Raw genomic sequence first — 17,361 nt, forward strand, 5'->3', positions numbered from 1 at the left:
TCAGATTGCGAGACGAGCGCCCTAACCAGTTGGCCATGCCGGGCCGATAGCAAATGTAATCCAACCATTTTTATTTATTTTTTTGAAGCAGTTAGTTAGATTCTGTGTTTAAGACTTGCTGAAACAAACGGTGAAAAACATTTTCCTTCACATCGCAATGTTTTGGAATGACGCTGTAATGTAAGAATTTTCCATCTCTCATTTTACCATATTTTACAAAATCGTTATCTCACGTAATAGAAAACAGAAACGTTCTACACACTGCGTGTATATGATATCCCAACAGCAGTGTGTAGAATGTGGTAAGGTTTTATAATGTTTAATGTTTATTTTGAACATTGTGTACATTACACATTACTAGCGGACGTACCCGATCAACGCATACTATGGACCTCGGAAGGTGACATAAGAGAGTTGGGTCCAAACTCCGACCCTCTATGTTACTTTATGACGGGGGGGGGGGGTTACGTTATAAATGGACATAAACACAGACATTTGTCAAATAATGGTTCAGATATGCTCCGACATTCTTCAGGTCATGATATATCCTCTATACCAAAAGAAGATACCAGTAAAAGAGAACGGCTTTTAGTATCAACTCTGACTGTCAACAGAAACTTCTTACAGACACAGTAGATACTTCTAGCTTGGACAGTCAAGAGGCACTTTGTACAGACACAGTGGGTACATCCGACTCGGACAGTCAACCGGCACTTCGTACAGACACATTGGATACTTCTGAGATGGACAGTCAAGAGTCACTTCGTATAGACATAGTGGGTACTTCCGACGTGGACAGTCAACAGAAACTTCTTACAAACACAGTGTGTACTTCTGAGTTGGACAGTCAACAGAAACTTCTTACAAACACAGTGCGTATTTCTGAGTCGGACAGTCAATAAGTACTTCGTACAGAGACAGTGGGTTCTTCCGACTCGGACCAGACATATTGTACAGAAATATTATGTGTATATCAAATTAATAAAAATAGCTAAGCAATGTCAACAGAAAAACACTAATCCAGTGCCTTTGCTACGGAAAACAAAATTGAATTTTTCTTGTCGGCATGTTTTATGTTACTATAGTTTAAAGTTTAATTAACAGTCGTTTTTCATCCTTACAACATTGAATAAATGAAATAACGGTTACGTATGAAAGCTGCTACTGAAAACAACAACGTTTTTACAGTAACGGTTGTTAAGAAAAAGCATTACGTAGTAGTTTGAAACTCAAAGATATATATTTCTATGTCAGTGTCTTTGTATGATGTGAATACAATATGTATAGGTACGTCTTGTACCGTTTTTGAATTTTAACTATTGCTGCTAATTTGCGATTTTCTATACGCCTTAATCCTACAATAAAAATATTTGAAAGTTATTGTGAGTTTGTGTTACTTGAGAAGTTTTATGCAACTCCGTTTTCTGGAAACTAAACCATAAGAGCTGACGGAAATAATTGAAATCGGGATCTTTCATAAATATTGAAAACTGTACAAAACGGTATAATTTTATGTGCCCTTCTTGATTGAAACTGGAGGAGAATATTTTACATAAAAACTTTGTGATGTTAGAACACAATTTCACCTAAAGTCCTATCATCAGGATTATATTAAACCTCACGCGTCTTAAGTAGGTTTTCTGTTCAGTCCGTTGGAAGTACCTGAGTCGAACATGATTAATTTCCTTCAAAAGTCCCCAGAATTTATTATTAAGTGAAAAACTGTTTAGACGTGGCTGAATCCAACTGGTCATGCAAGTTAATTTAGAATTACTAATGTAACAGTGGTTATTACGTATGCAGAACGTGTCCTGTCAGTGGTTGCTCCCGGAAAATACTCCAAAAACGCGTATATATTTCTCAATAAATGCCTTCTTCCAAGGAAACATTTTTAGCGCTTCTTTCTCTTCTTGCTATTTTGTTATTGCCGGTGCGCGAACTTTGCCGTAACTTGAGAGTTGTAAGTGCATGTTAACAACTTGACTTCCAGCTTGCCCGTATAAAGCACCGGTCCTGGAGAAAATTACTTTGAACATTTTGTTGCTCGTTACTGGTAAGATTTAACGTCTACTCACGCACGGTTTGTTTAAAAATGATCGTATCCACCCCTTTCATAGATCGCACAAGAAATACCACAAAAAATTTTGAAATTAAATATGTTCTCAAAGCACAGTTTTCTCTTTCTTGCACCGGTTATCTATGTAATATGTCTAATAATATACCAGTCTTGATTCTCTTACTATGTCAAGATTTTAGAAAAATCAACACATATATATACATCAGTGCCTAGTAATTTAAGGCCTTCTTTCTTTCAGCACTTAATAATTTAAGGCTCTTTTTATCAGTGATTAATAACGTAAAGCCTTTTTTTCTCAGTGCTTAGTAATTTAAGGCCTTTGTTTATCAGTGCCTAATAAGTTCTTGTTTATTTGTTATTAAGCAAAATGCTACACAAATGGGCTATCTATGCTGTGCCCACCGCGGGTATCGAATTTCTATATTTTGCGTTAGAAGCCTTCAGACTTATCGCTGATCTATGGGCTGTAGGACATTCGAAACTTATTAATATACCTGTATATAATGTTTTGTATATTTGCTTTTTTTTTATTAGTAAAAGCTTCAAAGAATTTGCATTTTGAAAAAAATAATCATACTTTGGAATAGACAATCATAATTGCTTTGCTAGTTAGTTTGTTCCGTGCTTACAGGATTCGTAATTGTAGAGTTTAATGTAAAATGTAGAGCGTCTCATCTTCAACTCACTTTACATACTTCTTTAGCATGTTTGAAGAAAACAAAGGCCTTGAATTATTAAGCACTGATATAAAAAGGCCTTAAGTATAAAATACACATATCCAGTTGACTAGTAATTGAAAATTTTAGTTTTGTACCAAATTCAGTTAAAAAAAAGTAGAATAATTACCATGAAATGTGCGATATAATTAACATTTTAGAATAATACTCTGTTAATCCAATTTGGTCGTAAAACGACCTACTTTTATGAATTCTTCTAATTGAAAACACTATAATCTAAGAAAGTGAAAATTACACTCTAAAGGTATTTATAAATATTTCATGGATAGAATTCTGGCTGAATAACAACTATATTATATTTTGTGTAATTTTATGCATTTACCTTAATACCATTCAATACACTGACTTAAAATCTTTCTAATAAACTATGTTAACAGATGCACTATTTAAATTATTCTTTAGTCCTCATTTTGAATCGACGATGTTTTGAAAAAATCTGTGATCAGGTTATTGCCTTATTTACAGACTTCACGCTACAAGGTGTGGTGCTGTAAAAATGCACGCAAAGGTTGAGAGGAAAGTAAACAACGTAAAAAGAATCAAACAGACTCTATCAATCACCATTGCCGCAAATTTCCACTCGTTTATAATTTCAGTGGCCTCGTCTTCAGTCTTCAAACGACTGGTAATGAAACGGAGTTCACGAAGAATTGAACTTATTTCTCTTCTTGTAACTGCACATGCGTGATTGGTAACAGCTTCTTCGCTTGCTCGAACTGACAAAAAGCTAGATGTACTATTATGAAACCGGAGGTTATCATCAATGTCTAATACATTAGCTATCAAGCTCCTGGAAGATCGCTCCATCTTCTCCATCTCTTTCATTTTGTTGTTGAAAAAAACGTGGCGAGAGTTCTTCTTCCGTCCAGGGCGATTCATTCGCAAGATCCACGGAAGCCACTTTAAAAAGACTGTTTTGATCTACAAAGGGAAAAAACAACAACAACAGCACATAAGCTAAATAAATCAAGTCTTCAGAAATGTTTATCTATCAGTTTTAATTTGTTTCTGTGTGCGTTGAAATAGTTATAAAAAGACGTAATTAAAATACTTTTAATGTATAATCTCTAGCACTTGTTCGTTTAACTCTTGATTTTATATCTCTAGCACTTGTTCGCTTAAGTTTTGATTTTATATCTCTAGCACTTGTTCGCTTAAGTCTTGATTTTATATCTCTAACACTTGTTCGCTTAAGTCTTGGTTTTATATCTCTAGCACTTGTTCGCTTAAGTCTTGGTTTTATATCTCTAGCACTTGTTCGCTTAAGTCTTGATTTTATACCTCTAGCACTTGTTCGCTTAAGTCTTGATTTTATATCTCTAGCACTTGTTCGCTTAAGTCTTAATTTTATACCTCTAGCACTTGTTCGCTTAAGTCTTCATTTTATGTTTCTAGCACTTGTTCGCTTAAGTCTTGATTTTATATTTCTAGCACTTGTTCGCTTAAGTCTTGATTTTATATTTCTGGCACTTGGTAACTTAAGTCTTGATTTTATATTTCTAGCACTTGTAGTTAAACTTCATTTGGCAAACAAAGCTTCGTTTATCGAACTTGAATTACTTTTTTTTGCGATTCTTCCATTTCATAGTATTTCATTTCAGGATCTTCTGAATAAAGGTAATGAAATTCACGTTTAGTACAAAATCTAAATAAAGTAGTTAAATATAACTTTTATTTGCATTTTCGGTTGTTTTGTCGAGCGATTTCACATAAATTATAGCGCTATTTTTTTTTAATTTTCAACCTGAAAGGTGCTTCATGGGACACTTGTGTAAACGGCCAATTCGGAAATATTGATTAAACTATAACTTTTATAACGAGCCCCTAGATAAAAGTGCAGAGCTGTTTAAAAAGTCCTTCTTTAGTAGCAGAACTACTGCTGGCAATTCCTCGCAATTGAGGATGATGTTCTTCTGTGACGATCTTATCTGTGGATTCGAAAATGGTTGAAGAAACCACTATGGGAACAACAGATTCTGTTGCAGCTTAGACGCGTGTTTCTGAGTGGAACGAGTGGTCCTGGATTGTCGAACCGATTCGTGACAGGCTGTTTCTGCCGTTCCCGCTTTTTTTTGTCTCCTGTTGTAATCGTACTGTTTCAAGGTGCTGAGATCCTAGCGGCAGACTCCTCCTCCATGTTAGGTGGTCATGGATGATAGTTTCCCAAGAGTTGGTGTCAATGTTTCCCTTCGTCATATTGGTCCTGAGGTCATCCTTGAATCGCTTTTTTTGCCCTCCTCTTGAGTGTACACCATGACTAAGTTGAGTCTAGAATTGGATATCTGTACGACGTGTCCAGCCTAGCAAAGTTGATGTCAGATGGTCATCACCTCAATGATCGTGGTGTTCGCTTATAGAAGGAGGTTAATATTGATGCGTCTGTCTTCTGATTGTATTCGAAAAATCTTCCACAGGCAGCGTTGATGATACTTCTCCATCTTCTTAAGGTGTCTCCCGTACGTTGTCCACGTATAAGCTCCATAAAGTTAAGTGAGGATCATGACTGCTTCATAAGTCAAGAGCTTATTTTCGGATATGATGCTGCGATTTTCAAACACTCGTTTCCTCAGGTGACTGAAGCCTAGACTTGTACATATGAGGTGATGTTGGACTTCTTCGTCGATGTCATCTGTCCGTGAAAGATGACTTTCAAGGTATGAGAAATATTCAACGTTCTCCATAAATTGAAATTGCAGGAGCTGGGGACTGCTCTCTGAGAAATTATTAATGAAGAACCTTAGTTTTTTAGTGTTAAGCGCCAATCCAATTTTCTTTTATTCCTCGGTAAAAATATCGTCAGTTGCCTGAAGATCTGCTTCTGAGTGAGCACGCATTACAGCACCATCAATGTATTGGAGCTTGGCGACTGAAGTAGGGGTGGTCCTGGTCTGGATCTGAGTTGGCAGAGGTTAAATAATTTACCGTTTATTTGATATTTAGCTCCATTCCAACTGGGAGCTTGTTGGTGGTTAGATGTAGCATCGCTGTAAGGTATATCGAGAACAATGATGCAACCCTGCTTAATTCATATCTTAACTTCAGAGGTGTTTGTCTTTGATTTAGTGAAAATGTGTTGATTAACTTTTTCCAAGTACTTTCACAAAAGAAGACGTGTTTCGAAATAACATTGAATATGCATAGAAACACATTAAATTGTACATATTAACAAATAAAACTGTAGTCTTCATTTCTGTATTAAAAAGTCCGTGCTTTCTGAAATATTCATTAAAATACTTAGGTTATTTAAGTTCTCAGTAAATTTTTGTTTGTTCAATCCGGATATTCGCGCGCGCAAAGCTATTTGAGGGCTACTTGCGCAAGTCATACATAATTTTAAACTGATAGACTACAGGGAAGGTATTTAGTCAACACACTCACCGCAAATTTCTGGGCTACTCTTATCGAATAGAAGGAATTGACCGTCACTCTTATAACTCACTAATAGCTCCAGAATGTGGAGCAAGATTTTGCGGCAACAGGACGAGAACAATGAATTCTCAAATTCACAGTGGCATCCTAACCAGCAGGCCATGCCCGGATCTTTCAGTAAAAAATAAAATTTATTTATTTATTGTAAAGTAACTAACACTAGGTGGCATTAGCAAAATAAAAATTACCTGTAAAACGTTTGTTTAAAAAGATAAAACAAAGGAGGTGCTACGCCACTAGAGGCTTTTTCATAAGATCTGGGAAAAGTGTATAATTAAAAATAGTAATTATTAGAGGAAGAAGTATGTACAGGTAAAAATTTATAGTAGAAAACATTTATTTCTTCTTTACAAAACATGTGTATTCCGTAAAATATTGCTAAAGATATTATACTTGATTGAATCAACCAGTAAACATTTCTACAATGTAGTTGATAAAGCACCTTCAGTTCAGCAGTAAGTTTGAGGGCTTATAATGTTCAAAATCAGCTTTCGATACCCGCGGTGGGCAGAACGTAGATATCCCATTGCGTAGCTTTGTACATAACAGCAAAACAAACAAATAAATCTACGAAGTTTGCTAGTTGTGATATGTCATAAAAACGTCGTAAAACTTTCAAGTAACTTAACTAGTTGCTAGAATATGTATACCTAGTTCATAAACCAACAAGGTCCGGCATGGCCAGTTGGTTAGGGCGCTCGACTCGCAATCTGAGGGTCGCGGGTTCGAATCCTCATCCTACCTTTCAGCCGTGGGGGCGTTATAATGTGACGGTCAATCCCACTATTCGTTGGTAAAAGAGTAGCCCAAGAATTGGTTGATGGTGATGATGACTAGCTGCCTTCTCTCTCTAGCCTTACATTGCTAAATTAGGGACGGCAAACGCAGATAACCCTCGTGTAGCTTTGTGCGAAATTCAAAACAAATAAACCAACAAACGTCTTTAAAAAAGTCGTTTATAGACGACTTGTATAAATAAGTAATCAGTGTTTCGTATTTTTTATTTGACATTCATTAGAAGAGAGAGGTTTGTAAGTATACTTACACACTGAGGCATTTCATGAGTGTCCGAGTTCCGATGGTGATAGTTAAGAACGACCACGGTCATCACTACAGAAAAAGCTACCATAATCATCGTACAAGCAAAGTATGTCCCTGGTTTCAAGAAGGAAAAAAGACCAAACAACTTTTTTAAGATTTAAAATAAATTATACATCAGATATGGCCATATCTGATGTATAATTTATTTTAAATCTTAAAAAAGTTGTTTGGTCTTTTTTTTCTTGAAACCAGGGACATACTTTGCTTGCCATATCTGATGTATAATTTATTTTAAATCTTAAAAAAGTTGTTTGTTTTTTTATTGAAACCAGGGACATACTTTGCTTGCCATATCTGATGTATAATTTATTTTAAATCTTAAAAAAGTTGTTTGGTCTTTTTTTCTTGAAACCAGGGACATACTTTGCTTGTTAATAAAGTAGTTGGAGTCTCTTTAAATTAGATTTTGTATATTTCCTAAGTCATGTTTTCGTGTCAAGAAACAGATTTAAAGTTTAAAAAATATTCTTGTTTCGCCACATTATAGGTGTCGCTGAAGAATCTTTCAGGTATATTATTGGATGAAAAAATCAACATTGGTTTTCTATCAAAACATTTCTTGAAACTACTATTGCGTAACTATAGTGTACACACTACAATGTACTTCAAACGCCGAGATAACATGTGGTTAATGCAATAGGGTTCGAATCTAAAACCTCTAACCAACACAAACATCATTTTTAGTATAAAATGAAATAAGGACATTAGACATACGTCTTTCACGTTATCAAACAAGCTTAGGGCTTGGCCTAGCAAGAGTGATCTGTTTCTCAATTCTATTAATACTTGAATGCGAATGTAACGCTTTTCTTCACGTTTATTCTCGTCGTTTGCATTAGCCTAATCTATTAGACGAAAATCACTTCTTTCAGGCCTAAACTAGTATGTTAAATTTAGGCACAAATATAATGTCCTCAATATTACTTTTCCATAACGTTTGTAGTATATTGAATAATATTATTTCTATTTCAAAGATTTGATTAGACATAATGCTTTGAAGTTTTTTCTAAATCAGAAAAAAATTAGAAGTTGTCAGTAACAAAATTATTAATTTCGTTTTGAGTTTACTTAGTTAAAACCTGTGTACTTGAAAATGATTGCACCATCGATCGAAACGTCGTATTTGTTCTACAAAATAATCTTCCTTACTGTAAAAGTTATAACTTATAATATAATAAAATTATTGTTCCAAATAAGAAACTCCCATAAGCGTTTGTGCTGATTATTTCCAGATTTACTCTTCCATTAGAAAGGACCTCATTAGATTAAGAAAACAACCTACCAATGATCGATACCGCGTCAGATGTTGGTGGAAGAGTTTGAGCCAATTGCAACATGAACACCGTTAAAGAAAGCAGAATGGTGACACCTAAAAAAAGTTTCAAAACTTACATTATCTGTATATGAGAAATAGCTCGTGTCAAATACACTAGTATGAAATTAAATGCACAAAAAAAAAACAACAAAAAAGTAACTGAAACCCAAAAGCCATGCACTCAAGTATATTTAAAATACATAATAGAATATGGTGGTTTTGATTTTTTTTATACTTCAACCATTCGAAGAATCGCATCGGTTTGTCTTTCCATACACATTCTAACTATATCGAATTATCGGTTTGCAATTAATTTACACTTCTTTTTTAATAACTGTAAATGGAATGCAATCGTCAGGTGACAAACTACTGAGCACGGAACTTTAAGTGATATTGCCTTCTTTGCCGGACAACAGCTGTTAACTTTGAAAGCAACATCAATTTGCGACTCTTGAACAAGCAAAATCTCTTTCCGTAAAGTTAATTATTTTGTCATCTGCACGAAAGAAGGACAACTGATCGATCGTTGAATATTTTTATTTTAAACCAAAAAACAGTTTATCATTAATGGCTACATGGATTGTAGGTTTAAAAAAGGTTTGGAATTTGTAAGTTTCTTCTCAGAAATAAATAAAAGAACAATTCGATTGGAATTAAATTTAAACAATTAAATATAGAGCAACGCCGTTAGATGCATGAAAATATTTTTTTTTTTTAGTTTTAGTGTTCTTTCTTTCTAAGTTTTCTTTACTCTGTTTTATATAGGATTGTTGTATTTAATCAATATATGTAGCGAATAAGATCTAATTTTGAGACTATAATGTGTAACATTAGTATTATTTGACAGGTACTGTTCAATTCATTTCCATATTTAATCATTTAGAGTGCAACCCAATGAAAGCTATTATACTCTGAGATGGACTTCAAAATACGCTTAAATCACAGGTACCTTATTCCTTTAAGAATACATTGGTTTAAATATAAAAAAAAACGTCGGGGGCCTAAAGGAGTAAAAACATTTTATAAATTTGTTTGTTCATAAGCAGAAAGCTATGTAATTGTCTATCTATGCTCTACCCACCGTAGGTATCGAAACCAGATTTGTTTTTAGTATTATAAGTCCCATACTTACCGCTGAGCCACGGGGGGGGGGAGGGCATTTTAGCAAGAAAGATGTTTGAGTGCCTTTTAATACTGAAACATTTAGCGTGATGAATATACTTACAATCAGCAAAAGGTCTGAGCTGACGAAGATACCAATTAATATCAAAGTATCTAATCTGATTAATCAGTTAATAACAACATATATGACCTGATGAAACTTCAGTTATTCTCCAGATGTTTGGTCTAAGGACCATGAGACAAGGTCAAAGCGATTTATCTGATGGAAGTACTATATCAGACCCAAATATGTGAACGAAAGGATCAGTTAATAACGAAACGTATGGTTTGATAACCGTGCTAGTCAAGGTTGAATGTTGATCTGATGAAGATACCAAAAACAAAACGGCCAATCGCAGTCAATAAATAGTTATCGATGAACCATCTGGCCTGTTGAAGAGAATAACAAATTCTCTGACACGAACATCTAACATTTTCGTTTCCAAGAGGTTTTTTAGAAATAGTTTACTACTAATATCAAGGACTGAAATCAATCTATCTATAATGTTGTCTCTTCAGTAAATAGTAAGAGACAAAGAGGAACAGTAGGTTTGTTAAAAAACAACATTAGCTGGCGTTTTAACAGGGTATGAAAAACTACACCCGCCAAAAGTAAAATAATGCAGCAGTAACCAAGGATTTGCTCCTGTTTTATTGGGCTTGAATTAGAGACCATCAAAGAATAAGGTATGATATTTATAGGTGCTCATACTTCAGTGTTTACAGATATACATATGAACACAGACACGATTGAAACAGTTCGTACTTGAAAAAAACCGACAGTAAGTGACAAAATTCTAGCTCTACGAACCCACCGTATTGTACTAGCGCCCTGCGACAAAATGGACTTTTTGAAGCATGCAAACGTAACTTTATGTGCTTATTATTATCATTATTATTGAGTTCGACGATATCCTTTATCTATTTTTCAACGTTGTTTCAAAATACGTTTTATTTTGTTGAAACTGTCTTTAGTCGTACGACGTATATTGGGATTACTAGCATTAAAGCAGTAAGAATAAAACTTATGAAGTTTAATATAAACTTTAGTTTTCTACTGAATATTCTGTATCAACAAAAGTTTAAGGAAGTAAAGGAAAAATCTGCACTCAAGTGGAACTGAAAGTTAAATATTTATTTAGTAACGATCCTTGCTCATCCCTTAGAACAGTCTTCAGGCCATACCCTATTTAAGAACAATCCAACTATTTGCATCAGATATATTAAGTCACGTGACCACATGATAAAAAAGACAGACGGATTACTAAGTTGCTGTTCGAATTTAGAGCGCTGGATCTGTTTTACAATATAAATAGTATGGTTAAAAGCATTCTTAAGGCCAACTGGAATAGATATTTAATATATGCTTTTTTCTTAAGGATGTTATAACAGCATCATGAAATAAAATAAAAATTATTTTCTTGCGTTATATTGTAAATAAAGGTTTACTTTAGAAGTCTTCACTTGTTTTTTCTATACATAATTTGAGAAAAGAAACAGTGTTTTAATGTTCACATGTTTTAATTTGTTTGTTATTCAGTTCACGAGGAAGAAGTTGTCACACCATAACTTTTTTCAGAACTAGACTCTCCAAATGACATTATGCTATGGAGTTTTTATAAAATCTCATGATTTTTGAAAGGTAGACTCTTCCAAATGATATTACATTATGAAGTTCTTATGAAAGCTCACGCTTTCTGAGAGCTAGGCTTTCCAAATCAGTATTATGTTATAAAATCTCACGCTCTCTTAGAGCTAAATTCTCGAAATGATATTATGTTATGAAGTTTTTATAAAAGCTCACGCTCTCTGTGAGCTAGATTCTCGAAATGATATTATGTTATGAAGTGTTTATATAAAAGCTCACGCTCTCTGTAAGCTGGATTCTCGAAATGATATTATGTTATGAAGTGTTTATGAAAGTTCACGCTTTCTGAGAACTATGCTCTACAAATGACTTTATGTTATAAAATATCATGCTTTCTGAGAGCTAGACTCTTCAAATGATGTTATGTTAAGTTTTTATGAAAGCTCATGCATGGTTATGTTTAATGTTTTTAAAGATTTTTATATTAAAAAAAAAAACACAAAATATTTCATTGAGTTTTCTTCATAGGTTGCCGTATAATTGGCTCCAACCAGTACATTACCAATGATACTTACATTAACAAATTATATTTGGCAAACACTTTAATACAGCTTCCCTACCTAGAATAACATTTTTTACTATTTTATATTAGTAACATACAGTTGATGTATGAATTTTCACGAGTAGATGTATTCGCGTCATACAAGGCATTTATTATTTTGACCTCATGGGGATGGTGGGACGGTGGGTCCTTCGCCATGCAGATTTCCTGATTACTCAGGAAAACAATCGGGATATTTTTTTAAGGAGAGGGCTCAATTTCTATCTACTTGTAGTTTTAAAATATATTTATAATAGAATACGAGAACATTGTTCTATTTTTACCCCATTTGTTAAAGTTATTCATAAAGTTACTTCAATTTATTTATTGTATTTTGCTACACAAGAAAAGTTAGTTTAGATGCATAGACAAATAACATATATCCATGGAAAATTAGACGCATAATAATAATATGATATATATATATATAAATTCTAGAATAAGAGTTGTATTTTATTAAACCATTTCTATGGATATAATATGATACCAAACATATCAGCGGCCCGGCATGACCAGGTGGTTAGGGCGCTTGACTCACAAGCTGAGAGTCGCGGGTTTGAATCCCCACCCCACCAAAAAATGCTTGCACTTTTAGCCGTGGGGGCGTTATAATGTGTCGGTCAATCTCCCTATTCGTTGGTTAAATAGTAACCCAAGAGTTGGCGGTGGGTGGTAATGACTAGGCTTCCTTCCCTCTAGTCTTTCACGACTAAATTAGGGGCAGATAACCCTTGTGTAGCTTTGCGCGAAATTCAAACCAAACATGTCGGAGAGCCACTGTATTTTTGACAAGAAAAGGACATGATATTTCTTCTGTTAAAATAATATTGGACTGTTATCATACAAATACACAATATGTTACTAAAAATAAATAAAAATTACTTGAGCTCTGAGGTATAGTAATATGCATAACAAGAAGTCTGCACTTACACGCGTAGATTAGGTTTGTGCGCCAAACAAAGAGCTCGAATCTTGGACCTTTAGGTAAGCAACCCGGTACGCCCGATTCGACTTATCTTAGCTGATTTTATAATACTAAGTCGTCCTTACTTATGCACAGCGAATAATTTCTAAATACAAGCAGCTCAGAAAAACCTCATTGACATGAATATATATTAATGATATATATATGTAAGTTAACGTAAGATAACGCAAACAGCTATTTTAAGATCTAAGGGTTTTATTTCAAAATTTTCATGCATAGCTATCAAAAGGCTATCTACGCATAGCTGCTCATAATTTTGAACTGATAGAGTAGGGGGAAGGCAATTATCCAGCAGCACCTACAACCAACTCTTAGGCCACTTCTTTCTGGCCAAAAAGACGTATTTGAACATTACTATTGTAACCTACCCAAGGTCCTAAACGCGGAGTGTGTTTTTGAGGCAACTGGGCGCGAATCATCGGAATCGCAGACCCGAACATGCTAATCAATAGGCTACGCCCGTTCCTCCATCAAAAGGAAAGAGAGATAATTTAACAGTATCTGTTTACTTTGGTTGATTTTTCTTTTATTTAGACAACTAGGCCATGCGTATGAAAGGTCATCGGAGATGTAACACTTTGATCCAAAGCGTAATCGAGATTTCGACTATACGTTGAATTAATACATTATGGCTCAGTGATCAGTAACGAATAGAGTCATACGGTAGTGACTCAGTTCAAAGTGTAGTCAAACTTCCACAACCCCTTTGAGTCATTACGTTGTGACCCTGTTGGTTGCCGATCTACATGTAGATTAAATGCACAGTCAAGATTTTTAGTTGTATCACATGATTGTAAACTACGTTATGGTTGGCAAATTTGACTACACGTTGGATCCGTACCTAATGGCTTGTCACACACACACACCCGGTCAAACACCTAAAGGAAAGAGCTTATATGTTTGTAGTTAAGCACAAAGCTACACAATAGGCTATCTGTGCTATGCCCGCCACGGATATCGAAACCCCAGACTTACCGCTGAGCCACTGGAGGGCTCCATATGATAGAGAGCGAACTCAACAGTATCTCTTTACCTTGGTCGATTTTTTAAAACCTATGCAACTAGGCCAAACAACAAAAGCAAACGTTACATAGAAAAAAACAGAGAAATAAGAGTAGAAAACTACAACCTGAGAACAGTAATATTCACTCCCTCATAATGAAGAAAGCTGCAAAAACGCACAACGTTTATCAGATTTATTCTCTACTTGCAAAGAACTTAAAAATTACGACATAGGTAATAAAACTGTAATTTATCATCTAAAACTAATTGTGGGAAGGTTGATACTTTTAATGAAAAAATAAAGTAAAAAAAATGTTTGATTTGAATTTCGCGCAAAGCTACACGAGGGCCATCTGCGCTAGCCGTGCCTGATTTAGCAGTGAAACACAAGAAGGCTACTCTTTTAACAACGAATAGTGAGATTGACCGTTACATTATAACGCCCCAACGGCTAAAAAGGCGAGCATGTTTAGTGGGATGGGGAATCGAACCCGTATGTATCATATATTAATAAAACGCATTTTTCCTATAACTATGTTTGAGACTTCTATAAAAACGTCTGTAATATTATTGTTTTTAAATTTAAGTAATACTACGTATCAAATATTTAAAACAATTAGTAAATAATGCTGTTGAAACCAATATGTTTAAACCTCATAACTGAAACGTCTGCATTAAAAATAAAACATTTCAGTTTATTACAAAATCTGCATTATCCGAGTCACTAAAAATTATATGTTTTTATGTAGGTTAAGGAAACCTTCATATTCGAAATGAAGATTCTCGGTGATTTATTAAAGACACCTATATCAACAAAACTACTGTTTAATTATCAAAAACACCTATATCAACAGAACTACTGTTTGATTATCAAAAACACCTATATCAACAAAACTACTGTTTAATTATCAAAAACACCTATATCAACAAAACTACTGTTTAATTATCAAAAACACCTATATCAACAAAACTATTCTTTAATTATCAAAAACACCGATACCAAGAGAACTACTGCTTAATTATCAAAAAACACCAATATCAACAGAACTACTGTTTAATTATCAAAAACACCAATATCAACAGAACTACTGATAGGTGTTTTTGATAATTAAACAGTAGTTTTGTTGATATAAATGTTTTTGATAATCAAACAGTAGTTCTGTTGATATAGGTATTTTTGATAATCAAACAGCAGTTCTGTTGATATCGGTGTTTTTGATAATTTAACAGTAGTTCCCTTGATATAGGTGTTTTTGATAATAAAACAGTAGTTCTGTTGATATAGATGTTCTTGATGATTAAAATCAACAAAACTATTGTTTAATTATCAAAAACACCTATACCAAGAGAACTACTGTTAAATTATCAAAAACACCTATATCAACAGAACTACTGTTTAATTATCAAAAACACCTATATCAACAGAACTACTGTTTAATTATCAAAAACATTTATATCAACAGAACTACTGTTTGATTATCAAAAACACCTATATCAACAGAACTACTGTTTAATTATCAAAGACACCTATATCAACAGAACTACTGTTTGATTATCAAAAACACCTATATCAACAGAACTACTGTTTAATTATCAAAAACACCTATATCAACAGAACTACTGTTTGATTATCAAAAACACTTATACCAACAAAACTTCTGTTTGATTATCAAAAACATCTATATTAACAAAACTACTGTTTAATTATCAAAAACACCAATATCAACAGAACTACTGTTTAATCACAAAACATTTATATCAACAGAATTACTGTTTTATTATCAAAAACACCTATATCAAGAGAACTATTGTTTAATTATCAAAAACACCTATATCAACAGAGGGTTATTCACACTTTATGAGGGAGATTTGCAATAAGTATGATATTGCAGGGGCATGTTGCCGTAGTTGCGATCTGTGGTGACACGGATGCACCAATGCATTTGATTCACGTCAGCTTCCCGAACAATGGAGATTGCAATGCCACTTTGCGGAGATTTATGACCATAAATACACATGACAGCCATTTCCATGGAACTCTATCTCCATAAGATGTTTTTTAAATAACACAGAGCCACAGGGACACTTTTTACCTTTCAGTGTTCTCCACTGAATTGAAAAAAACTCGCACAACTGAACTTTTAAGATAGCAACTAGCTCCAAAAATCACACACCAAGTCGTTTCGGAGCAATGTTCCACCCGCAAAATTAGATTGTGATTGGGATATCCCTTGGTACTGTTAAAAAGGTAGTGGAAGTTTTAATTTTGTATAATTTCTAGGAATAATAAGTTTACAAGTACTTACTTTCAATATGCAACTCAAAAGAAAACCATTTACATCTTTTGTAGTCACATTCACCTGAATTTTGAAACTTACTTAGAATATATAAATTCAAAATTCTATTATAAATTAGTACATCAGAGTTCGAGAATAGTCACAGAAGAGTACTTTCAAACATGAATCATACTAACAATGCAATTTTGATACAAGCTAGTTAATGCATTGAAAACTCAAAGTGATTTCATTGCAATAACTGATCAGTTGGGAAACTGATGCCAACAATATATGTGGCTGTAAGTAATATGTTTCCTTCATTTGAACTTGAATTTTATAATGTAAATACAGACAATAGATATCTACTTATGTAAATTTGACGATTCAATCGACGTTGTTCTCAAATATGTTTTTATACAAAAAGGTCATACTAAGTTCTAAAACTTAACATGTGCTTAGTTTGGAATACAGTATAACATGCATTAAACGCTTCTACTTTTGCTATAAATTTATTTAACCGAGTTAAATTTATTTAACTGTACATTTGAAGCTAAAAAAACGTCCCTTACCAATAGCCACTATGAAAAAAAAATCACGAGCTTGTCAAGACATGTAAATGCTATTGTTATCTTTCTAAGTCAGATATATGTTTATTTTTGCACCATACAGCAATGGTTTTCTTACAGTAGTCTTAGCAATAGTACTTAATCGGTTTAGTAGGCTGATGAATTGATCAGTTACCTGTTAGAATCAAGTGTACTGTTAACACATTGACAGCTTAAGTGAAAAAAGCCGTGTGCAAAATTTCAAACTCATTGTTGATCGCGAGGAGCTGTTATCTAAAATGTGACTTTTGTGTTTAGACTCTTGCAAATAAACGTCATATTTAATGAAAAATTGGCGAAGCAAAATTAATTAAAATTGCCAGGTTAAAGCGTAACCCAAGCATTTCTCTTTCTTAAAGCTTTTTTTAAAACACTTTACATATTTTTAAATATTTGAAAAAATGTCTTAGCCGCATTTTTCTTGTACTTACTTTAACAAACACAACTAATAAAATCTAAAATCTAAAATTATGATTTCTCAAAT

General features: G+C 33.8%; 1 pseudogene; it reads right to left on the reverse strand.

Annotated features, from left to right (window-relative positions):
• Positions 1 to 2,970: 2,970 nt before the first annotated feature.
• LOC106473769 overlaps positions 2,971 to 17,361 on the reverse strand; it is a 77,578-nt pseudogene continuing 63,187 nt past the window's right edge.

Source organism: Limulus polyphemus, unplaced genomic scaffold (assembly GCF_000517525.1).
Source record: "Limulus polyphemus unplaced genomic scaffold, Limulus_polyphemus-2.1.2 Scaffold134, whole genome shotgun sequence".
NCBI classification, from domain to species: Eukaryota; Metazoa; Arthropoda; class Merostomata; order Xiphosura; family Limulidae; genus Limulus; species Limulus polyphemus.